This window comes from Somniosus microcephalus, chromosome 4 (genome assembly GCF_052327205.1).
Source record: "Somniosus microcephalus isolate GS21.2 chromosome 4, FLI_Smic_1.0, whole genome shotgun sequence".
Classification (NCBI taxonomy): Eukaryota; Metazoa; Chordata; class Chondrichthyes; order Squaliformes; family Somniosidae; genus Somniosus; species Somniosus microcephalus.
The window spans coordinates 36,964,377-36,990,753 of NC_140990.1; the positions used below are offsets into that span (position 1 = coordinate 36,964,377).

A 26,377-nucleotide genomic window follows, 5' to 3' on the forward strand; every position below is an offset into this window, starting at 1 on the left:
CGCCACCGATTAACGCCTAAAGAGGCCAAAAGTGGGGCGCTAGCCAATTTCCGGGCGGGTGCAGGGCGCCTAATGCCTCGCCCCATATTGAGCATACATTTAGCGCCTGCGCTAAATCTTAGCGCCCGCTCATGGGCGCAGGCAGATTATGTCATCAATTGAGTGTGCAACGCCTTTTTGGCACCCCGGACCTGAAATTCAGTGGCGCCCCCCTCCGTAGCGCCTGGCGTTAATAGTGACAGCTTACCTGGGCCTTACCAAGTCGCCCTCGGGCTGGAGGAGTGTTATTTAAAGGGGACTGGTGTGTTTTAAAAGCGGCAGCCATTTTTGGAGCACAACTTCCTCGAGCGCTACAAAGAGTTGCTGAGCTGCACAGTGAGAGCCATTTGACCACTGAGCCAGCACAGGCAGACGATCTTCAACCTTCTGACCATCACCTTGCTGTTGCTGAGCCTTACCAACGGGGAACCTTCCTGTGGGCACTTGTTATTGGGGCTGCATTGGTGGGGAACGTCCTGCTGCTGTATCATCTGCAAAGGGCACTGAGACGCAGGGAGAGAGGGGCAGGCATGGCCAGACGGAGGAGTGCCAACAGGCGTCGCCACACCAGGCCTTACGCTGCCAGGGTTTTCCGACAGCATTTTTCCTACATGAACATGTCGGAGGAGCAGTGTGTCAGAAGGTTGCGATTTATGAAGGAGGTGGTGACTGAGCTGTGCCACCTGCTTCGGACAGATCTGCAGCCTCAGATAAGGTGCAGGACATCTCTGTTGGTGGCTGTGAAGATGACTGTTGCCCTGAACTTCTACGCAAGCGGCTCTTTTCAGGCTGCATCTGGGGACATAGCCAGCATCTCGCAGTTTGCGGTTCATTGCTGCATCCGTCAAGTGACTGATGCCCTGTATAAAAGGAGGCGGCAGTACATCTTCCCAATGACCCTGGATATAGTAATCTCGGATGTAATGCTTAAGTTATCCACCAGGTGGAGACAAATATTAAAGGGTTCATTTACCAGTGTTTTAAGGTAATGTCCTGCTACACAAGTATTTAGGTAATGTGGCATTGTGGGTATGACTCAGAGGTTGATTCTCCATCTTTGCTCGTGCAGTAAGAAATAGAAGTGTATGCCTGCAGCTGTAAGAGCTATGTTCTCTCCTAAACTGTGTAATTAAAAAGTTAAATTTTGGTTCCTGGAGTCTCACTTATACCAGTTATTGGACCTTACCACTTGGATATCACACCGGACAAGCAGAGGGAGTGCACAGAGGGCTTCGCTGCAATAGCACACTTCCCCATGGTGCAGGGTGCCATTGACTGCACGCACGTGGCTTTGCGGACACCTGGTTTCAATCCGGAGGAGTTCCGCAACCACAAGGGGTTCCATTCCTTGAATGTCCAGCTGGTCTGTGACCACCGACAGCAGATCCTCGCAGTGATTGCGCAGTTCCCAGGCAGCAGCCACGATGCCTTCATCCTGCGCCACACTTCTGTAGCAGACCTTTTCAAGGCCCCGGCTCACCCAGAAGGCTGGCTTCTCGGGGACAAGGGCTATCCTCTGTGCCCGTGGCTGATGACCCCGCTCCATGCGCCCAGCACCCCTGCTGAAGAGCGATACAATGAAAGCCATCAGGCGACCAGGAACATCATTGAGCACACAATCGGCTTGCTAAAGCAGCGGTTCCGCTGTCTGGACCATTCCGGAGGAGCACTGCAGTACTCGCCTGAGTGAGTCTCGCACTTCGTGGTTGTTTGCTGCATGCTCCATAACCTCGCTATCCTAAGTACCCAGTCAATGCCTGCAGACATTCATGCACCAGTGGAGGGGGAGGAGGAGGACCAAGATGGGAGGGAGGTCCTAACTGGAAGGGCCGTGCATCTGAGGCTCATCAGAAGATGCTTTTAGGCCCCTCTTATGGAATGCTTGTAGCCATTCCAAGAACAGGAATGGAACCAACCTCATACCCCCAAGCCTGTGAAGGTCTAGATGCATGTAAATAGCAGACATGGCCATTGTAAATGAAAAAGTGTTTTATTGCAAAAAAAGTGCTTCCTTCCAACATGATAAAACAAGACAGATATAAATCTAAACTAACACACAGACACAGACACATTAGACTCTCCCTCCCATGAGACTGGTCAAATGATAAATAATGATACAGACACATTAGCCTCTCCCTCCCGTGAGACTGGTCAAATGATAAATAATGATACAGACACATTAGCCTCTCCCTCCCGTGAGAGTGGTCAAATGATAAATAATGATACAAACAAGTCCCTTGGGCTTGATTCAACCTCAACAGAGGCTTCAGGACCACCCTTCACTTTTTGGCCCCTCATCGGGATCTGGGTCTTTTACGACTCTGGCCCCTTCCCTCCCTGCAGCTCCTCCTTAAGGGGACCCCAGTGGCTGCAGCAAGGCTGGGGGAGGCCTGCTGACTGTCCCTGAGCGCAGATGCCCCTGAGGTGCGGCTTGGACGACCTCTGGGCCTAGAGGGCCCAGCTGCTGACTGCTCCAACTGTGCATGGGTGGAAGCAGTCTGTCCTGCAGGTGGTGGCAGCTGCAGTGGAGAAGTGCCAGTGGTGGCAGCAGGAATGCTGCCATCTTGAGAGAGGACAGCACCTCCCTGCTCCACCAACACACTGGCACTCCCACGGGGCAGCACTTCAGCATCCAGAGCAATCTGATCGAGCACAGATTGCTAGCCTGCTGTGGTGCTGTGAGGGCCTCGGGTAATCCTGCCTGATCCATCGAGGGTGGCAGCAGTCACTGGTCGCAAGGCCTCAATTTGCGTCTGCATGAGACCAGCGAGTGACTGCGTGGCAGCACTTAGCACTTGCATGGCAGGTCCCAGTGCTTCGGCGAAGCCCTGGACAGTCCTTTCCATTGCTTTGGTGAAGCCCTGGACAATCCTTTCCATTGCTTCGCTGAAGCCCTGGACAGACCTTTCCAATGCTGACCCGCAGTCCTGCGCACTCTGGGCCTGTGCTGCGCCGATGTTTTGGCACTCCTCGCAAGTGTCTCGATGGTTTCAGGCAACCTTGCCACTGCAGCCATGAGCTCAGTGTGCATCCGGCCAGCCTGGGCGCTCATTCCCGTGAGTGCACGCACCTCCTCTACGCTCTCTGCAGCAGCACTGGCGGCCTGACTTGCCCTCCGTGGAGACGGCCCCCAGGCATCCCTACACCCCCCCCTGCGTTGCTGCAGCCCGCTGGTGCCTGCAACTGTCTCATCCTCCAAGCTGGCCCCCCCCGCTCCCCTCCAGCGAAGGTGTGCCCCCAGTCGGCCGTTGCGAGGGCTCATCTGAGGCTGGTTGTGATGGGCCGGCTTCCTCCTGGTCATCGCCTCCAGAGTCACTCATAGTGGCAGCTCGAGGCCCCGCCTCCTCACTGGATGAGTCAGCATCTGAAAGCAGGGAGGTACAAGGGTGGCTTTAGCGTGAGGACAGGGTGGCAGCGAGGGAGGCATGAGTGCTGCAATGTACTGTAGTGGATCGACGGACAAAAATCATGCTGGTGGGGGTAACAAGTGGTAGGAGAGAGATCAAAAAGGTGATAGCCTTACCATCGTAGGCCACTATGGGGCCGGCATCTCCAGAGGCGACAGGCCCAGTCGGCCGGTGTCCCATGATCCTCTGCACCCTCTGCTCCAGGTCGCTGAGGATGTGGCGGTCAGGCGGGCCTCCTCCAGTGTGCATCTGGTTGCGCCTGTTGCTGGCCAGCTTCACCTGCAGGAGAAAGGATGGGAAGTGGTTAAACATCCTGCAGTGAGCAGACATCAGCTGCCCCCCATGGTTGAATAGCCCTTGCATCCTGCACTGAGCAGACATCAGCTGCCCCCCATGGTTGAATAGCCATTGCATCCTGCACTGAGCAGACATCAGCTGCCCCCCGTGGTTGAATAGCCCTTGCATCCTGCACTGAGCAGACATCAGCTGCCCCCCATGGTTGATTAGCCCTTGCATGCTGCACTGAGCAGACATCAGCTGCCTCCCATGGGTGAATAGCCCTTGCATCCTGCACTGAGCAGACATCAGCTGACCCCCATGGTTGATTAGCCCTTGCATGCTGCACTGAGCAGACATCAGCTGCCTCCCATGGGTGAATAGCCCTTGCATCCTGCACTGAGCAGCATGTGCGTGTGTGTTTCCTGAAAGTGCCATGGGGGCTGGCTGACAGATGGCCTTTGGGGGTTCGGGCAACCTCTAGCCATAAAGTGAGGTGCAGATGGAGGGATGAAGATGATCGTGGAAAAGGCACTCACCCTGAAGACCCGAGTGAGGTCGTTGAACTTCTTCCTGCACTGGACGGCACTCCTGCGGACCACGCTTCTGGAGGCCACTCTGGTGGCCACTTCCCTCCAGGCTCGCCGGTACTCTGCACGTGGTGCCCTCCTCCCATCCTCAGGGTACAGAGTCTCACGGCGCTGCTCAACAGCGTCAACCAAAGTTTCTAGGGCCAGGTCGGTGAAGTGCTCTGCCCTCTGCCTCACCCTCTGCATGTTTTCACAGTTGCAGCGCCTCTGGTATGTCTGCGCCAAATTTAAGGCCTGCCAGGAAGTGCTGCGTCTGGTGATCCTAATTGACCCACCCCTTTAAGAGCTGGCCGGCACCAGTGTGTCTCGGGGTAAGTGATTATTGACAGCACCTGCGCTGCGCCTGGCCACCGCGAAATTGGGTTGCGCCGTCGGGTTAGCGCCTTAGGAGTCCCGTGCAGCGCCTGATTTAACGCCGCAATCACCATCAGGGGCGCAACTACCCAATATCACGCTAGGTGGTGCTAAACTTAGCACTTCACCAGGACTAGCGCCCCAATTGGGGCGATACCGAATTTCTAGCCAACTTCTTCGAGAAGCAATGGTACAAAGTGACAAACCGGGAGTTTACTCTGCAATAAATTGTGAGATTTTCTGATAAAATTCCAAAACCACACACAGTTTCAGATGGCTGCCTTTATTAATTATTATTGTTTTTTATTCATTACACTGATGCTTTGCTTCAAATATTGAATAGACATTTCTCACAATGACATCTCACAATAGACATTAGAAAACATACAGACTGCACAGTTAATTGCCAAGTGAAGTTTAACATCGATGAATGCGAGGTGATTCACTTTGGTAGGAAAATAGAAGCATCATGAGGGTAATGCAGTTGATGTTGTGTACATGGACTTTCAAAAGGCATTTGACAGAAACCGCGTTACATACCTATTCATATAATTGTAGCCCATCGGATTAATGGGACAGGCAGCATGGATACCAAATTGGCTAATGGTCAGATAGCAGAGAGTAATGGTGACAGGTTGTTTTTCATACTGGAGGGAAGTATACAGTGGTGTTCCCCAGGGGTCACTATTAGGACCAGTGCTCTCTTTGATATATTTTAATGACCTAGAGTTGGGTATACAGGGCATCATATCTCGGAAATGTAGCACACAATGAGGAGGATAGTAACAGACCTCAGGAGGACGTAGACTGACTGGTCAACATGGGAGCATAAGAAATAGGAACAGAAGTCGGCCATTCGGCCCTTCGAGCCTGCTCCACCATTCAATACGATCGGTTAAAAAGTCAATCATGCAACACCTTCTAACTGACCGTCTTTCCTGCATACAAAGTTATCTCCTTACTCAGTTTACTGGCATATTTTGCATTAACAGAATAAAATATCATTGGAGCCGAAAGCAAGACCCTAAATGCCAAGAAAATTTGGCTGGGTCTTTACCCTTATAAACTGTTCCTCAGGCTGGAGGGTTTGAGAGCTTCAGATACGTCCCTGACATGATCTGACACTTCCCTCATGGTGTTTCATTCCCAATCCAATCCCTTTGCTCACAGCATAGCCCGAACTCTGATTCAATTCGGCAGACACTTGGCAGATTCTATTTAACACAGAGAATTGTGAAGTGAAAAATGAGAAGAGGCAATGTGATCTCAATGGTCCAATTTTAAAGGGAGTGCAGGAACAGAGACACCTAGGCATGCATGTACACTAATCTTTGAAGGCAATTTGAGAAGTATGTTAATAAAGCATACGGGATCCTTCACTTTATTAATAAGCAGTAGAACACAAAAGCAAGGAAGTTATGCTAAAACATTATAAAGCACTGATTAGGCTTCAGCTGGAATATTGTGTCCAATTCTGGGCAACACACTTTAGGAAAATGTCAAGGCCTTGGAGCGTGTGGAGAAGAGATTTACTACAATGGTACCAGGGATAAGGGACTTCAGTTATCTGGAGAGTCTGGAGAAGCTGGGGTTGTTCTGATTAGAGCAGAGAAGGTTAAGAGGAGATTTGATAGAGGTGTTCAAAAGCCTAAATAGATTTAATAGAGTAATTAAGGAGCAACTGTTTCCAGTGGCAGTGTGGTCGGTAACCAGAGGACACAGATTTAATGTGATTGGCAAAAGAACCCGAGACAACATGAGAAGGATTTTGTTTTACACAGTGAGTTGTTGTGATCTAGAATGTGCAGCCTGAAAGGGCAGTGGAAGCAGATTCAATAGTAACTTTCAAAGGGGATTTGGAAAAAAATACTTGAGATAAAATAAAATACTGGGGAAAGAGCAGAGGAGTGGGATTAATTGGACAGCTCTACCAAAGAGCTGGCACAGGTACGGTGGGCCGAATGGCCTCCTTCTATGCTGTATCATTCCATGATTCTATAATCACCGATACCTTTGAAAATAAGAAACTGAACGTGGCAGAAGAGCAAAGGGCTCTAGGGCTACAGGTGAACAAATAATTAAAAGCAGTGTCACAGGACAGCAAAGCAATTAAAACGCTAACAAGGAATTGAGGTTTATTTCTATGGCGATAGAATTCAAAAGAAGTGAAGTTGGCCAATGGTGGGAAGTGGTGTTTCACAAGGATCGGTGCTGGGAACACTTTTGTTCACCATTTACTTAAACAATTTGGACTCTGGAATCGGAAGTGCAATTACAAACATTGTGGATGCCACCCAAATGGGGGTTTATACTTAATACAGAGGAGGACTGCGACAGAATACAGGAAGACGTTATTAAACTGGCAAATGAACCTCATATAGAGAAATGTGAGGAAGTGCATTTTAATAGGATGAATACGAAGGTCACATACACCTTGGAAAATAAGTTCTAAACGGGGTTGAGGGACAGAGGGATGTGAGGGTACAGTTACGTAAATCACTAAAAGTTGCAATGCAGGTTGATAAGGCCATAAAAACAAAGAAAACACTGGGGTTCATTTCTAGAGGGTTAGAATTGTAAAGAATAGAAGTTATGTTAAATTGTATGGAACCTTGGTTAGACCACACTTGGTGTACTGTGAACATGGTCTCCATCTTATAAAAAGGACACAGAGGGACTGGTGAAGGTACAAACAGTATTTACTAGAATGATACCAGAACTGAGAGGTTATAGCCATCAGGAAAGACAGGTGCTGGGTCACTTTTCTTCAGGAAATTGAAGACTGAGGGATAATCAGATAGTGTTCTTTGAGATTATGAAAGGGTTTCATAGGGTAGATTACAGAAGGTGTTTCCACTTGCAGGAGAGACCAGAACTTGGGGTCATAGATTTAAAATAGTCATTAATAAATCTAATAGGGAATTCAGGAGAAACCTTTATACCAAATGTGTGGTCAGAATGTGGAACTCGCTACCACGAGGAGCAGTGGATGTGAATAGCAGAGACACATTTAAGGGGGCGCGAGACAAGCACATGAGGGGGAAAGGAATAGAACAATATTTTTACTGGGTTAGATGAAGGAGAGTGGGTGGAGGCTCGTGTGGAGCATGGACACAAACCTGGAAATTTTGAGTCATATGTCCTGTCTCTGTGCTGTAAATACTTTGTAAATTGTATTAAACATGTATAGGACCCGGGTCAGGTCACACTTGAAGAACTGTGCATAGTTATGGGCTCCATAATATAAAAAGGACATAGAGGAACTGCAGAAAGTGCTAAAAATACTTACAACAACAACAACTTGTATTTATATAGCACTTTTAAAATAGTAAAATATCCCAAGCGATTCACGGGAGCAAACCTGACCCTGAGCCACATAAGGAGCTATTAGGAAAGATGACCAAAAGCTAGTCAAAGAGGCAAGTTTTAAGCAGCATCTTAAAGGAGGAGGGAGATTTAAAGAAGCAGAGCGGTTTAGGGAGTGGATTCCTGAGCTTAGGGCCCAGGCAGCTGAAGGCACAGTCGCCAATGGTGGAGCGGTTAAAATCGGGGATGTACAAGAGGCCAGAATTAGAGGAGCGCAGAGATCGCGGGAGTGTTGAGGGGCTGGTGGAGTTTGCAAAGGTAGGGAGGGCGAGGACATGCAGGGATTTTAAAGCAAGGATGATCATTTTTAAATGGAGGCATTGCCGGAACGGGAGTCACTGTCGGTCAGCGAGCACAGGGCTGGTGGTTTACCGGGATTTGGTGTGGGTTAGGTTATGGGCAGCACAGCTTTGGAGGAGCTCAAGTTATGGAGGGTGGGAGTTGGGAAGCCGACCAGGAGAGAGTTGGTGTTATCAAGTCGAGAGCTACCAAAGGCATGGGTGATGGTTTGAGCAGCAGATGAGCTGAGGCAGGGGCGATGTTACCGAGGTGGAAGTAAGCCGTCCTGGTGATGTAGTGAATATCCGGTCAGAAGATCATCCCATGGTCAAATACGACAACAAGGTTGCAAACAGCAAACTGGTGCTAAGGAGAGGGATGGAGTCGGTGGCTAGGCAACGGAGTTTGTGAAGGGGGCCAAAAGCTTCGGTCTTACAAATATTTAGTTGGATGGCACCAGAACTGAAAGATTGCAGCTATCGGGAAAGATTGAACAGGTTGGGCCTTTCTGCTATAGAAGAGAGAGGACTTTGATGAGGCTTGATACAGACCTTGAAAATTATGAATGGATTGGACAGGGAGAGAATGTTTACACTTGTGGGAGAATGCAACACTTGGGGTCATAAATACAAGATAGTTACTAATAAATTCAGCAGGGAAATAAGGAGCTATTTCTGTACTCAGAGTGGTTAGAATGTGGACCTCACTACCACAGGAAGTGCTTGAGGCAAATAGCTTAGATACTTTCAAAATGAAACTAGACGAGTAAATTCTAGAAAGGGGAATAGAAAGATAGGCTGAGCGACTGAGATGAGGTCGATGCAATGAGAGGAGACTGGTGTGGAGCATAAACAGCAGCACAGACTGATTGGGTCGAATGGCCTGTTTGTGTGCTGTATATTCCATGTAATATAATCCTCTGAACTGCAACTCAGCGCTGTCTGCCTATCTACTGACCAGGCTCTTACTCTGGAAGCTGCGAATGAATTGCTGCCCTCAATAGCTGAAGGGACTCTTTACAGAATAGCTCAGAGTGAAAGCAGCAAACTAGTGGTCCTGGCCCGAAAGACAATGTGAGAAATGTCAGTCAGAAACAGCGCCGAGTCCTGAACACAGTGCTCGCCCCACTGCTGGCGGTATCTTCAGATCTCCAGTGATTGCTGGTGTAATTCAGTGGATGGCAGTCTGGGGCTGAATATTACATTCCTGGACTGGACACACCGGGAGCCGCCTCTGGGCTGTGCTCAGTTATTTCTGATTATTAATGAATTGAATAATTGAGGTAAGCGGATATATCACCGCACTCTTCACCTGCTCTCTGAACTTGGACTGGGTCACCCCATAAATAAATGTGTTTGTGCAGCAACTTAAATTCAGCAGCAGACCTCCAACTTGTTGAAAGGTATATAAAGATCCAGTGTAATAAGCGGGATCTGTTCCTGTAATATTATAATATAAGAATTCTGTAACATAGACCAGCCACAGCAGTATGAAGCTGGCAGATATGGTGAAGAGTAAAATAACAGACTTCCTTCTGCTCTCCATCTCTGGGTCACTGCCATTCTCTCCCTTCCTCTCACCCCTCAGTCCCTTACGGACCCGACTGGCCACTAAAATGTGTCTGACTGTCAGAGCGTTGAGCAACAGAATTGAGGCAAATGGGAGCAATGGGGTTAAAACCTTTTCAACCCAGTCAAATCCAACCCACCCAGGCTCAGTATAATAGCTTGGGATGGTAGAACAGAACCACGGCACATTGTCGATTATCTCCCAGGGTTGAAATGTAAAGTAGAAGGGAACATTTTTTAAACAGAACAGAATGCAGGTTGTTGCCATAACCACAGCCGCAGTTTTCTTGGTGCAATATGTCGTTTTCAGCTTCTGGCAACAAATGGCCACAAATCGATCAAAGGTGAAAGTGACGGTGAACCAGACAGAACAGTCTGTGGCTGCACGAGACATGACAAGGATAACACTACACACAGGGGTGATGTCCAGGAAACACATTGGGAAATAATGATAATTGATCTGCCTCAGTATGACCTCAATGACAATGACCAGGAGATCTGCTGCTGCCATGCCCACCAGGTAGCGAGTGGTGCAAGTGGAGAGCCCGCACTTTCCCCGGGACAGGATCACAATCGCCAGAAAATTCACTGTAAAACACAGAAGGGAAAAAAGAGACTGGAAATTACTGGTCAAACATTCTCCGTGGCTGAGCCCAGACAGTAAGGGCTGGATTTTAACACCACAAGAATAAGAGGATAAATCAAAGATGTTTCATAAATATAATGGGCCAGAAATTCCAGAACGGGGCTTGCAGCGAGTGCAAGCCCCGTATTTGCACTTACCCCGCGCTCCTGCCGATCAGCTCCAGGGACGCCTGCACTTCCAGAAACTGAAACAAGAATCCCGGGCAGCGTATGACGTCACGCCGCCCAGGAGTGCAGCCAGCGCGGACCCAGGAGCGTGCAGTGTAAGTGAGACACGCCCCTTGAGGTCTCAGTTTCACTGGACACGCCCCCAATGTTTCTGTCAAGCTGCTTTGCTTTTTTACATGCAAAGCAGCAGTTTAAATAGGTTTTTGGAAGTTTTTTCAAGATTTTGGTAACTTTTATAAAAAAATTTAAATGTTTACATTATTTTGAGTAATCTGAAGTAGTTTTAAAGAGAATTAAAGCAATTTAAAGACTTTTAAAAGCCCTAAAAGAATTTTTTTAATTCCATTTATTTATTTAGCAATGTCGTCATCATACGTGTCTTCACACTGTTCCCTTTGGGGAACTGTATGAAGTGGTGGAAGGATTTATGGCCGTGATTAACGCTCATTCCGTGACCGTAACCATCTTTGAACCAGCCATTAGGGCGGTTAGTCCTATGGCGGGAGGGTTTTACGGGCTCCCACAAGCTATACAAGGAGGGGGGGCCACCCACACCCACGGACGCAAATATCCCACTGGATGTCAACCCAGAATTTAGAGCCGGAGCTCCGACTCCACTTGCCGGGACTGTCTGGAGCGGGGTTCGAAACCCTACCCTGATCTGGCCCAGCGGCGGGGATCCTACCGCTATGACAAATGCCCAATCCGATTAGCAACGTGAAATGGCAGCATAGGGCTCCAGTCACGGGGAGGGAAAAGGCGCAGGAAACGTATGGGTGTCACCTTTTGTGCGGAGTGGGCCTTTTGCGTAGCAGTAAGCATCCCCTCCGCTGGGCCAGAAGGAGTAGGGTTTTACGGGCTCCCACAAGCTCCAGACAGTCCCGGCAAGTGGAGTCGGAGCTCCAACTTTAAATTCTGGGTGGACATCCAGCGGGATACTTGCGTCCGTGGGTGTTGGTGGCCCACCCCCCCCCTCAGATGGGTTGTGGGAGCCCGTAAAACCCTCCCACCATAGGACTAACCACCCTAATGGCTGGTTCAAAGATGGTTATGGTCACGGAATGAGCGTTAATCACGGCCATAAATCCTTCCACCACTTCATACAGTTCCCCAAAGGGAACAGTGTGAGGATACGTCCGATGATGACCTCTTGCACAATGCACCTCCTTGGACCCTCAGTCGCAGATGCGAGGGGGCAAGTCGTGCAAGTGTTAAATTTTTTATTTTATTGACATGTAAAATGTTGGCCCAATAATTCCCTTCCAAATGCGCTAGTACGGTCGGGGTACTTACGCATCTGGCCGGATGAAATGCCGGTTTTCAGCATGCACAGTGCATGTGGGGAAAACCGGCATTTCCTGTCCTCTGAACGAAGGGGTTCAGAGGCAGAACACGTGCGACTGCACATGCAGCGCGTGCGCAGTATAATTCGCCGCTTTCATTAATGCTTTCAGTGAGGTCCAGTCATTACAACTTACACATGAAAAAAGCATGGGTACAGTTGCTACAGAGGCTGCGGAGGAAGATATTTCTTATCGTGGAGCTTCTGAAAGTATGTATGTCTGTATATATTCCTTTGCGTGTTATGTATATATTCCTTTACTTATGTGTATGAATGTACTATTTAATTATGACTTTCAGAGAAAGTAACTTATTGGAAAATCATAATTAAAAACATACATTCATAGTAAAGGAATATAAAACATACATACATATACGTAAAGGAATATATGTGGACATACATACATAACTCATTCTCACATTCCATTCACACAGCCACAATTGCTCCTTCTACCTACCGTTCTGAAAACCCTTTAAAAAAAAAAAAATTTTAACTTTAAAACTTACTTAAAATTTCTTAAAATAACTTCCCTCCCTTTCCCAAACAAAAATATTGCATTTCAAAAGCTCCACGATAAAATATATCTTCCTCCACAGCCAATGAACCACTTTACACTTGCTTTTTTTCAGTGTAACTTCTAAGGACTTAACCTCACGGATTTCATGAATGAAATCCACGAAGTTCACTGCGCAAGCGCTGCCTGTGCAGTCGCATGCGCTCGAGGTCTGGAAATGCCGGCGTTCCCCGCATGCGCTGTTCATGCTGAACGCCGGCATTTCCAACGGCCAGAAGCGTGAGTAAGCCGACCGTACTCACGCTTCTGGCCTGGAATTTCTGGCCCATTAAGAGTAAGAGGATAACTAAAGAAAGGGTAGGGCCTATTAGAGATCATGAGGGCAATCTATGTGTGGAGGCGGGAGACTTCGGTAGGGTTCTTAATGAATACTTTGCGTCTGCTTTCACAAAGAAGAGGGGATAAGCAGACATTGCTACTAAGGAGGAGGAGTGTGAAATATTAGATGAAATAAATATAGTGAGAGAGGATGTACTAAGGAGTTTAGCAGCTTTGAAAGCAGATAAATCCCCAGGCCCGGATGAAATGTATCCCAGGCTGTTAAGCGAAGCAAAAGCGGAAATAGCAGAGGCCCTGACCATCATTTTTCAATCCTCTCTGGCTTTAGGTGTGGTGCTGGAGGACTGCTAATGTGGTACCCTTGTTTAAAAAGGTAGAAAAGGATAGACTGAGTAATTACAGGCCAATCAGCCTAACCTCAGTGGTGGGAACATTATTGGATAGAATTCTGAAGGACAGGATAAATCTTCATTTAGAAAGACATGGATTAATCAAGGACACTCAGCACGGATTTGTTAAGGGAAGGTCGTGTCTGACCAATTTGATTGAATTTTTTGAGCTGGTAACAAGGAAGGTAGATGAGGTTAGTGCATTTAATGTAGCGCAATTGGACTTTAGCAAGGCTTTTGATAAGGGTCCACATGGCAGACTGGTCACGAAGTTAAAAGCCCATGGGATCCAGGGCAAAGTGTCAAGTTGGATTAAAAACTGGCTCGGAGGCAGGAAGCAGAGAGTAATGGTTAATGCGTGTTTTTGTGAAGGAAGGTTGTTTCCAGTGGGGTTCTGCAGGGCTCAGTACTAGGTCCCTTGCTTTATGTGGTATATATCAATTATCTAGACTTGAGTGTAGGGAGTATGATTAAGACGTTTACAGATGATACTAAAATTGACTGTGTGGTTGATTCTGAAGTAGGAAGCTGTAGGCTGCAGGAAGATATCAATACATTGGTCAGGTGGGCAGAACAGTGGCAAATGGAATTCAATCCGGAGAAGTGTGAGGTAATGCATTTGGGGAGGGCTAACAAGGAAAGGGAATACACATTAAATGGTAGGACATTGAGTAGTGCAGAGGAACAAAGGTACCTTGTGCATGTCCACAGATCCCTAAAGGTAGCAGGCCAGGTAAATAAGGCGGTTAAGAAGGCATACGGAATGCTTGCCTTTATTAGCTGTGGCATAGAATACAAGAGCAAGGGGGTTATGTTTCAACTGTATAAAGCAATAGTTAGGCCTCAGCTAGAGTACTACGTGCAGTTCTGGTGAGCACATTAACGATGGCGTTCAGCAAAGCAATCACTCAATCTGTGTTTAGTCCACCCAATGTACAAGAGACTGTATCGTGGGCAGCTAATATGATATGCTAAACTGGAAGAAGTACAAGTAAATTAGTCTTTCACGTGGATGGAATCTTATGGTCCTTGGCTGGTGGGATGGAAAGACTGGAAAGGGCAGCTGTTCCATCTCCTATGTTTGCATAGGAAGGTGCCGGGTAAGGGGAGCAGATGTTAGGGGTGGCAGAAGAGTGGACCAGAGTGTCACAAGGGCCGGGGTGATGGGAGGGCAGGGGAAGATATGTTTGTTGGTGGCCTTAGCGGGACATGATGGAAATGACAGAGGATGATCCATTGAATGTGAAGGCTGGTGCAGTGGAACCCTATCTGGGTTCTAGCAGGGAGGGCAAGGGGTGATGGCAGCAACGCAGGATTGACACGGTCAAGGGCCCTGTCAATCACAATGGAGGTGGATACTTGGCTGAGGAAAGATGACAACATTTCAGAAGCACTGGTGTGGAAGCTGGCATCGTCAGAACATATGCAACAGTGGCGGAGAAACTTTGAGAATAGAATAGAACCCTTTCAGGAAGCTGGGTGGGTGGAAGTGTACTCAAGATTCCTGTGGGAGTCGGTGCGCTTAAAGTAGATATTGGTGGACGGCCTCGCCTCTGAAATGGACATCGAGCGTCAAGGAAGGGAAGGGAAGACCACTGTGGTTCAACATTTATTCCTGTATTTAAAACGGAAAAGAGAGCAATTCCAAGGACCTTTAGAAAAGTTCACATAATATTGGTGGCAGGAAAGATAATGGAATCCTTACTTAAAGGCGTAATAGAAAAACATCGAGAAACACAAAATACAGTAAAGAATAGACAGCTCGCATTCCAAAAGGAATAGAAACATAGACAAATAAGAGCAGGAGTAGGCCATTAGGCCCTTCGAGCCTGCTCCGCCACTCAATGTGATCACGGCTGATCCTCTGTCTCAAAGCCATATTCCCGCTCTCTCCCCATACCCCTTGATGCCATTTGTGTCTAGATATCTATATCTCTTTCTTAAATATATTCAGTGACTTGCCCTCCACAGCCTTCTGTGGTAGAGAATTCCACAGGTTCACCACCACCTGAGTGAAGGAATTTCTCCTCATCTCAGTCCTAAATGTCCTATCCCGTATCCTGAGACTGTGATCCCTCGTTCTAGAGCCCCCAGCCAGGGGAAACATCCTCACTGCATCCAGTCTGTCTAGCCCTGTCAGAATTTTATACGTTTCAATGAGATCCCCTGTCATTCATCTGAACTCTCGTGAATACAGGCCGAGTCGACCCAATCTCTCTTCATACAACAGACAAGCATGTGCGTGCTTGAGCAATTTATTGAATTCTATGAATAAGTATGAGAAAGAGTACATGTAATATAATTTGATTTTCGAAAGCCCTTTGATAATTTGCCATATAGCAGACTGAATCACAGAGCAAGAGGAGTTAGGGGACAAGCAGCAGCGTGGATAGAAAGATGGCTGAAAGAACCAAAAATAGGGAGTAAGGAATAAAGGTATTTATTCAGATTGGCAGAAGGTGAGAAGTGGTGTTCCACAAGGAAGCTAAATAAGTGCACGTGGTAGAAAGCAGTAGAAGGTAATACATGGCCACTGGGGTCAGGTGTTCCACTCCGGTTAGTGACCCAAAACTCAGTGCAATTCTGCAGTGATAGATACTCCAAGAAATAAATGGCCACTGGGGTCACATGTTCCACTCGGGTCAGTAATTTACACTCAGTACAGTTCTACAATGACAGATACTCCCAGTAAATCATGGCCACTGGGGTCAGGTGTTCCACTCCAGTTAGTGACCCACACTCAGTACAGTTCTACAGTGACAGATGCTCCCAGTAAATCATGGCATCTGGGGTCAGGTGTTCCACTCCAGTTAGTGACGCACACTCACTCCAATTCTTCAGTGACAGATACTCCCAGTAATACATGGCCACTGGGGTCAGGTGTTCCACTCCAGTTAGTGACCCACACTCTGTACAGTTCGACAGTGACAGATACTCTCAGTAATACATGGCCACTGGAGTCAGGTGTTCCACTCCAGTTAGTGACCCACACTCAGTACAGTTCTACAGTGACAGATACTCTCAGTAATACATGGCCACTGGGGTCAGGTGTTCCACTCCAGTTAGAGACCCACACTCTGTACAGTTCTACAGTGACAGATACTCTCAGTAATACATGGCCACTGGGGTCAGGTGTTCCACTCCAGTTAGTGACCCACACTCTGTACAGTTCTACAGTAACAGATACTCTCAGTAATACATGGCCACTGGAGTCAGGTGTTCCACTCCAGTTAGTGACCCACACTCAGTAGTTCTACAGTGACAGGCAATGACCATCTCCCACTAGCGAGACTCTAAACATTTCCCCCTGCTGAGGGAGTTTGAGCAGCTAGGGGCCAAATTAAAAAGCAGAACCACAAGAGTAATAATCTCTGGATTTTTACCTGAGCCATGAGCGAATTTGGCTAGGACAAATAAAATTAGAGAATTAAATGCGTGGCTCAAAGACTGGTGTGGGAGAAATGGGTTTTGCTTCCTGGGACACTGGCACCAGTACTGGGGCAGGAGGGAGCTGTTCCATTGGGACGGCCTTCACTTGGCCAGTGCTGGGACTAGAGTCCTGGCGGATCATATAACTAGGGCTGTAGAGAGGGCTTTAAACTGACTAGTGGGGGGGAGGTTCCTAGAGAGAAAATAATAAAAATGACAACAGAGAAGGTCATAGACTTAGGTAGCAGTGGGGAAATTAAAAACCAGAGCGTGTCAGGAAGGGGCAGAAGGTATGGAGTAAAAGGTAAAGTAATAAAAAGGGCAAAAGCAGGAACTAAGTGTCACAAAACATATTTGAAAATTCTCTACCTGAATGCACGTAGCATTCGTAACAAAATAGACGAGTTAATGGCACAAATAACTACATATGGGTATGATCTTGTGGCCATTACAGAAACATGGCTGCATGGTGACAATGCCTGGGAATTAAACATACCAGGTTATTTAACGATCAGGAAGGACAGGCAGGAAGGAAGGGGAGGTGGGGTGGCTATGTTAATAAAGGAAGGAATCACTGTAATACAGAGAAATGATATTGGGTCAAAAGATCAGGATAATCAAACACTTTGGGTGGAGGTAAGGAATAATAAGGGGAAAAAAACACTAGTGGGCGTAGTCTATAGGCCTCCGAACAGTGGCAACTCTGTTGGACGGAGTATCAATCAGGAAATAGTTGAGGCTTGTAATAAGGGTTAGCACTGTTGCCTCACAGCGCCAGGGACCCGGGTTCGAATCCGGCCTCGGGTGACTGTCTGTGTGGAGTTTGCACATTCTCCCCGTGTTTGCGTGGGTTTCCTTCGGCTGCTCCGGTTTCCTCCCACAGTCCAAAGATGTGCGGGTTAGGTTGATTGGCTATGATAAATTGACCCTTAGTGTTAGGGGGATTAAATACATGGGGTTACGGGGATAGGGTGGGATATGTGTTGGTGTAGGGGTTACGGGGATCGGGTGGGATATGTGTCGGTGCAGGCTCGATGGGCCGAAATGGCCTCTATCTGCACTGTGGGGTTTCTGTGATTTCTGTGATCTATAATTATGGGGGATTTTAACTATCATATTAATTGGACAAATCAAATTGGGCAGGGCTGCCTTGAGGATGAGTTCATTGAGTGTATTAGGGATGGGTATCTTGAGCAGTATGTAAGTGAACCGACCAGGGGGCAAGCAACCTTAGATCTGGTCCTGTGTAACGAGACAGGATTAATTAAAAATGTCCTAGTAAAGGATCCCCTTGGAATGAGTGACCATAACATGGTTGAATTCCATATTCAATTAGAGGGTGAAAAGGTTGGATCTCAAACAAGCGTGCTAAGCTTGAATAAAGGAGACTATGAAGGTATGAGAGCGGAATTGTGTAGGTTGGATTGGGAAAATAGATTAAATGGTAAGACAATACATGATCAGTGGTGTACATTTAAGGAGTTATTTTACAACCTCCAAAAAAAAAATATTCCACTGAGAAGAAAAGGGTGTAAAAGAAAAGACAGCCATCCGTGGCTAAGTAAAGAAATTAAGGATAGTATTCGACTAAAAACAAGGGCATATAATGTAGCCAAATCTAGTGGGAGGATAGAGGATTGGGAAAACTTTAAAAGACAGCAAAAAAAACAAAAAGATTGATTAAGAAAGGGAAGATAGATTATGAAAGTAAATTCGCATAAAATATAAAAACAGATAGTAAGAGTTTTTATAGTTATATAAAAAGAAAAAGGGTGGATAAACTAAATGTTGGTCCCTTAGAGGATGAGACCAGGAAATTAATGGTGGGAAATATGGAGATGGCAAAAACACTGAATGAATATTTTGTATCAGTCTTTACAGTAGAAGACACTAAGAATATCCCAACACTGGACAAACAGGGGGCTAAAGGGGGGGGGGAGGAGCTAAACATGATCAAAATCACTAAGGAAGTGGTACTCGGTAAAATAATGGGACTCAAAGTGGATAAATCACCTGGACCTGATGGCTTACATCCTAGGGTCTTGAGGGAAGTGGTGGTAGGGATTGTGGATGCAATGGTAATAATTTTCCAAAACTCCCTGGACTCAGCAAAGGTCCCGGCAGACTGGAAAACTGCTAATGTAACACCCTTATTTAAAAAGGGCAGTAGACAGAAGGCTGGAAACTATAGACCGGTTAGCCTAACATCTGTGGTAGGTAAAATTTTGGAGTCCATTATTAAGGAGACAGTAACAGGACATTTGGATAATCATAATTTAATAGGACAAAGTCAGCATGGTTTTATGAAGGGGAAGTCATGTTTGACAAATTTGCTGGAGTTCTTTGAGGAAGTAACATATAGGGTGGATAAAGGGGAACCAGTGGACGTAGTGTATTTAGACTTCCAAAAGGCATTTGACAAGGTGCCACACAAAAGATTATTGCTTAAGATAAAAAATCACGGGATTGGGGGTGATATTCTGGCATGGATAGAGGATTGGCTATCTAACAGAAGGCAGAGAGTTGGGATAAATGGTTCATTCTCAGCCTGGCAATCAGTAACTAGTGGTGTTCCGCAGGAGTCAGTGCTGGGTCCCCAACTCTTTACAATCTATATTAACGATTTGGAGGAGGGGACCGTGTGTAACATATCAAAGTTTGAAGATGATACTAAGATGGGAGGGAAAGTAGTGAGTGAGGAGGGCATAAAAAAACCTGCAAGGTGATGTAGACAGGCTAAGTAAGTGGGCAGAGATTTGGCAGATGGAATACAATACTGGAAAGTGTGAGCTTATGCACTTTGGCAGGAAAAATCGTAGAGCAAGTTATTATCTTAATGGCAAGAAACTGGAAAGTACTGAAGTACAAAGGGATCTGGGGGTCCTGGTGCACGAAACTCAAAAGGTTAGTATGCAGGTGCAGCAAGTGATTAAGAAGGCCAATGGAATGTTGGTTTTCATTGCTAGGGGAATATAATATAAAAATAGGGAGGTATTGCTTTAGTTGTACAAGGTATTGGTGAGACCGCACCTGGAATACTATGTACAGTTTTGTTGTCCATACTTAAGAAAGGACATACTTGCTCTCGAGTCAGTACAAAGAAGGTTCACTCGGTTAATCCCGGGGATGAGGGGATGGACATATGAGGAGAGGTTGAGTAGATTGGGACTCTACTCATTGGAGTTCAGAAGAATGAGAGGCGATCTTATTGAAACATATTAGATTGTGAAGGGGTTGGATCGAGTGGATGCGGGGAGGATGTTCCCGATGATGGGTGAAACTAGAACTAGGGGGCATAGTCTTAGAATAAGGGGCTGCTCTTTCAAAAGTGAGATGAGGAGGAACTACTTCACTCAGAGGGTGGTAGGTCCATGGAATATGCTGCCCCAAAAAGCTGTAGAAGCTACATCATTACATAAATTTAAAACAGAAATAGACAGTTTCCTAGAAGTAAAGGGAATAAAGGGTTATGGGGAACGGGCAGGAATTTGGACGAGTCTAGGTTCGGAATGGACATGGCCCTGTGGGTAGCGGAGCGGGCCCAGGGGCCGTGTAGCCTGATCCTGCTCCTATTTCGTGTGTCTAATTCTGTTAGATTCAGGAGATGGTTCTGTGATAGTGGATTGGCGGTTAGGATCAGATCAGCCATGATCTTATTGAATGGTGGAGCAGGCTCGAGGGGCCGATTGGCCTCCTCCTGCTCCTATTTCTTATGTTCTTATGTTCTTATGACGTTCAATGGCATTACCATCGCTGAATCCCCCACTATCAACATCCTGGGGGTTATAATTGATCAGAAACTGAACTGGACCAGCCATATAAATACTGTGGCTACAAGAGCAGGCCAGAGGCTGGGAATTCTGCGGTGAGTATCTCATCTCCTGACTCCCCAAAGCCTTTCCACCATCTACAAGGCACAAGTCAGGAGTCTGTTGGAATACTCTCCACTTGCCTGGATGAGTGCAGCTCCAACAACACTCAAGAAGCTCGACACCATTCAGGATAAAGCAGCCCGCTTGTTTGGCACTCCATCCACCACCTTCAACATTCACTCCCTCCACCACCGGCGCACTGCGGCTGCTCTACAAGATGCACTGCAGCAACTCGCCAAAGCTCCTTCAACACCACCTTCCAAGCCCGCGAACTCTACCACTTCGAAGGACAAGGGCAGCAGACACATGGGAACATCACCACCTACAAGTTCCCCTCCAAGCCACACACCATCCTGACTTGGACTTGTATTGCCGTTCCTTCACTGTCGCTGGGCCAAAATCCTGGAACTCCCTTCCTAACAGCATTGTGGGTGTACCTACACCATATGGACTGCAGCGGTTCAAGAAGGCGGCTCACCACCATCTTCTCAAGGGCAATTAAGGATGGGCACTAAATGCAGGCCTAGCCAGCCAGCGACGCCCACATCCCACCAATAAATTTTTAAAAAGTGACAGATACTCCCAGTAACACATGGCCACTGGGGTCAGGTGTTCCACTCCAGTTAGTGACCCACACACAGTACAATTCTACAGTGGCAGTTACTCCCAGTAATACATGGCCACTGGGGACTGGTGTTCCACGCTGTTTAGTGGCCCACACACTGTAGAGTTCTACAGTGACAGGCACTCGCAGTAATACATGGCCACTGGGGTCTGGTATTCTAATCGGGTTAGGGACCCACTCTCAGTGCAATTATAAAGTGACAGATACCCCCAGTAATACATGTCCACTGGGGTCAGATGTTCCACTCCAGTTAGTGAGGCACTCTCAGTACAGTTCTACAGTGACAGATACTCCCAGTAATACATGGCCACTGGGGTCAGGTGTTCCACTCCGGTTAGTGAGCCACACTCAGTACAATTCTACAGTGACAGATACTCCCAGTAATACATGGCGACTGGGGACAGGTGTTCCATGCCATTTAGTGACCCACACTCAGGACAATTCTACAGCGACAGATAATCCCAGTAATACATGGACACTGTCAGGTGTTCCTCACCAGTTAGTGACCCACTCTCAGTACAGTTCTACAGTGACAGATACTCCCAGTAATACATGGCCACTGGGGTCAGGTGTTCCTCTCCATTTAGTGAGCCACACTCAGTACAATTATACATAGACAGATACTCCCAGTAATACATGGCCACTGGGGTCAGGTGTTCCTCTCCAGTTAGTGAGCCACACTCAGTACAGTTCTACAGTGACAGATACTCCCAGTAATACTTGGCCACTGAGGTCAGGTGTTCCTCTCCAGATAGTGACCCACTCTCAGTACAGTTCTACAGTGACAGATACTCCCAGTAATACATGGCCACTGGGGTCAGGTGTTCCACGCCATTTAGTGACCCACACTCAGGACAATTCTACAGTGACAGATACTCCCAGTAATACATGGCCACTGGTTTCAGTTGTTCCTCTCCAGTTAGTGACCCACACTCTCTACAGTTCTACAGTGACAGATACTCCCAGTAATACATGGCCACTGGGGTCAGGTGTTCCTCTCCAGCTAGTGACCCACTCTCAGTAAACTTCTACAGTGAAAGATACTCCCAGTAATACATTGCCACTGGGGTCAGGTATTCCTCTCCAGTTAGTGACCCATACTCAGGACAGTTCTACAGTGACAGATACTCCCAGTAATACATGGCCACTGGGGTCAGTTGTTCCTCTCCAGTTAGTGACCGACACGCAGTACAGTTCTAAAGTGACAGATACTCCCAGTAATACATGGCCACTGGGGTCATGTGTTCCACTCCAGTTAGTGATCCACTCTCAGTACATTTCTACAGTGACAGATACTCCCAGTAATACATGACCACTGGGGTCAGATGTACCACTCCAGTTAGTGACCCACACTCAGTACGGTTCTACAGTGAGTGATACTCCCAGTAATACATGTCCACTGGGGTCAGGTGTTCCACTCCAGTTAGTGACCCATTCTCGACAATTCTACAGTGACAGATACTCCCAGTAATACATGGCCACTGGGGTCAGGTGTTCCTCTCCAGTTAGTGACCAACTCTCAGTACAGTTCTACAGTGACAGATACTCCATTAATACATGACCACTGGGGACTGGTGTGCCACTCTGTTTAGTGACCCACACTCAGTACATTTCTACAGTGACAGATACTCCTAGTAATACATGGCCACTGGGGTCAGGTGTTCCACGCCATTTAGTGACCCACACTCACGACAATTCTACAGTGACAGATACTCCCAGTAATACATGGTGAATGGGGTCAGGTGTTCCACTCCTGTTAGTGACCCACACTCAGGACAATTCTACAGTGACAGATGCTCACATTAATACATGTAAACTGGGATCAGGTGCTCCACTCCAGTTAGTGCCCCCCCAGAGCAGTTCTTCTGTGTTAGGTAATCCCAGTAATACATGGACACTGGGGTCAGGTATTCCACTCCACTTGGTGACCCACACTCTGTACAGTTCTACAGTGACAGATACTACCAGTAACACATGGTCACTGGGGTCAGGTATTCCACTCCAGTTAGTGAGCCACACTCAGTACAGTTCTACAGTGACAGATACTACCAGTAATACATGGTGAATTGGGTCAGGTGTTCCACTCCTGGTAGTGACCCACACTCAGGACAATTATACAGTGACTGATACTCCCAGTAATACTTGACCACTGGGGTCATGTGTTCCACTCCAGTTAGTGACCCACTCTCAGTACAAATCTACAGTGACAGATACTCCCAGTAAGACATGGCCACTGGGGTCAGGTGTTCCACTCCGGTTAGTGACCCACACTCAGTACAGTTCTACAGTGACAGATACTCCTAGTAATACATGTCCACTGGGGTCAGGTGTGCCACTCCAGTTAGTGTCCCCCCCCCCCCCCAGTACAGTTCTTCTGTGTTAGATACTCCAAGTAATACATGTCCACTGGGGTCAGGTGTTCCACTCCAGTTAGTGACCCATTCTCGACAATTCTACAGTGACAGATACTCCCAGTAATACATGGCCACTGGGGTCAGGTGTTCCTCTCCAGTTAGTGACGCACTCTCAGTACAGTTCTACAGTGACAGATACTCCATTAATACATGGCCACTGGGGACTGGTGTTCCATTCTGTTTAGTGACCCACACTCAGTACAGTTCTACAGTGACAGATACTCCTAGTAATACATGGCCACTGGGGTCAGGTGTTCCACTCCAATTAGTGACCCACACTCAGTTCAGTTCTACAGTGACAGATACTCCCAGTAACACATGGCAACTGGGGTCAGGTGTTCCACTCCAGTTAGTGGCCCACACTCTGTACAGTTCTACAGTGACAGATTCTACCAGTAACACATGGCAACTGGGGTCAGGTGTTCCACTCCAGTTAGTGGCCCACACTCTGTACAGTTCTACAATGACAGATTCTACCAGTAACACATGGCCACTGGGGTCAGGTGTTCTACTCCAGTTAGTGACCCACATTCTGTACAGTTCTACAGTGACAGATACTCCCAGTAATACGTGGCCACTGGGTTCAGCTGTTCTGCTCAGGTTAGTGACCCACACTCTGTACAATTCTACAGTGACAGATACTCCCAGAAAATCATGGCCACTGGGGTCAGGTGTTCCACTCCAGTTAGTGAAACACACTCAGTAGAGTTCTACAGTGACAGGTACTCCAAGTAACACATGGCCACTGGGATCAGGTGTTCCACTCCAGTTAGTGACCCACACTCAGTACATTTCTACAGTGACAGATAATCCCAATAATACATGACCACTGGGGTCAGGTGTTTCACTCCAGTTAGCGACCCACACTCAGTACAGTTCTACAGTGATAGATACTCCCTGTAATACATGGCCACTGGCATCAGGTGTTCCACTCCAGTTAGTGACCCACTCTCAGTACAGTTCTACAGTGACAGATACTCCCAGTAACACATGGCAACTGGGGTCAGGTGTTCTGCTCAGGTAAAAAAACATAGAAACATAGAGATAGGAACAGGAGTAGGCCATTCGGCCCTTCGAGCCTGCTCCGCCATTCAATGAGATCATGGCTGATCTTCGTCTGAGATCATAGCTGATCTTACCAGTTCAGTACCCCGTCCCCGCCTTTTCTCCGTAACCCTTAATCCCCTTAGCCTTCAGAAATATATCCAATTCTCTCTTGAAAATATTTATTGAATTAGCCTTCACAGCCCTCTGTGGCAGGGAATTCCACAGGCTCACCACTCTTTGAGTGAAGAAATTCTTCCTCATCTCTGTTTTAAATGATTTGCCCGCTATTTTTAGACTGTGGCCCCTGGTTCTGTGCTCCCCTGCCATTGGAAACATTCTCTCTGAATTCAGCCTGTCCAGGCCTGCCATAATTTTATATGTTTCGATGAGATCCCCTCTCAATCTTCTAAACTCCAGTGAGTACAAGCCCAAACTATTCAATCTCTCCTCGTAGGTCATTCCCGCCATTCCAGGTATCAGCCTGGTGAATCGCCGCTGCACTCTTTCCATGGCAAGAACATCCTTCCGCAGATGGGGCGACCAAAACTGTACACAATACTCCAGATGCGGTCTCACCAGCACCTTGTACAGCTGTAGTAAGGTATCCCTATTCCTATACTCGAACCCCCTTGATATGAAGGCCAACATACCATTTGCCTTCTTAATCGCCTGTTGCACCTGCATGCTCTCCTTCAGTGACTGGTGCACAAGAACACCCAGGTCCCTCTGCACTTCCCCATCTCCCAATCTATTGCCATTTAGATAATAATCCACCCTCCTGTTTTTACCCCCAAAGTGGATAACCTCGCATTTATCCACATTATAGTGCATCTGCCACGTATCCGCCCATTCCCCCAACCTGTCCAAATCGCACTGTAGCCTCCTGACATCCTCATCAGAGCCCACCCCTCCTCCTAGTTTAGTGTCGTCAGCGAATTTGGAAATATTGCATCCAATTCCCTGATCCAGATCATTTATATATATTGTGAACAGCTGGGGTCCCAGGACAGATCCTTGCGGCACCCCGCTGGTCACTGCCTGCCACTCCGAAAACGAGCCGTTTATTCCAACTCTCTGTTTTCTATCCGCCAGCCAGTTCTCTATCCACGTTAATACTTTGCCCCCAATCCCATGAGCCTTAATTTTGCATGATAATCTTTTGTGTGGAACCTTATCGAAGGCTTTCTGGAAGTCAAGGTACACCACATCCACTGGCTCTCCCCCATCTATTTTACCAGTTACTTCCTCAAAAAATTCCAGCAGATTAGTCAAACACGATTTACCCTTTGTAAATCCATGTTGACTCTGTCCGATCCTTTCCCCATTTGTCAAGTGCTCCGCTATTTTATCCTTAATAATGGACTCTAGCATTTTGCCCACAACCGATGTAAGGCTTACTGGTCTATAATTCCCTGCTTTCTCTCTACCCCCCTTTTTAAATATTGGGGTAACATTAGCTACCCTCCAATCCACGGGTACTGTTCCCGAGTCAATGGAGTTCCGGAAGATGATCCTTAGAGCATCTGCTATCTCCAGGGCCACCTCCTTAAATACCCTAGGATGTAGTTTATCAGGCCCCGGGGATTTGTCGGCCTTCAGTCCCCTCAACTTACCCAACACCATATCCCTAGAGATACTAATTTCTGTCAGCTCCTCCCTCTCATTAGTCCCTATGTTTGTCGATATTCCTGGGAGGTTATTTGTGTCCTCCTTT

At 47.2% G+C, this 26,377-nt stretch overlaps 1 pseudogene; it reads right to left on the reverse strand.

The window, feature by feature from the left end:
* Positions 1-5,762: 5,762 nt before the first annotated feature.
* LOC147118637 (uncharacterized) overlaps positions 5,763-26,377 on the reverse strand; it is a 138,822-nt pseudogene continuing 118,207 nt past the window's right edge.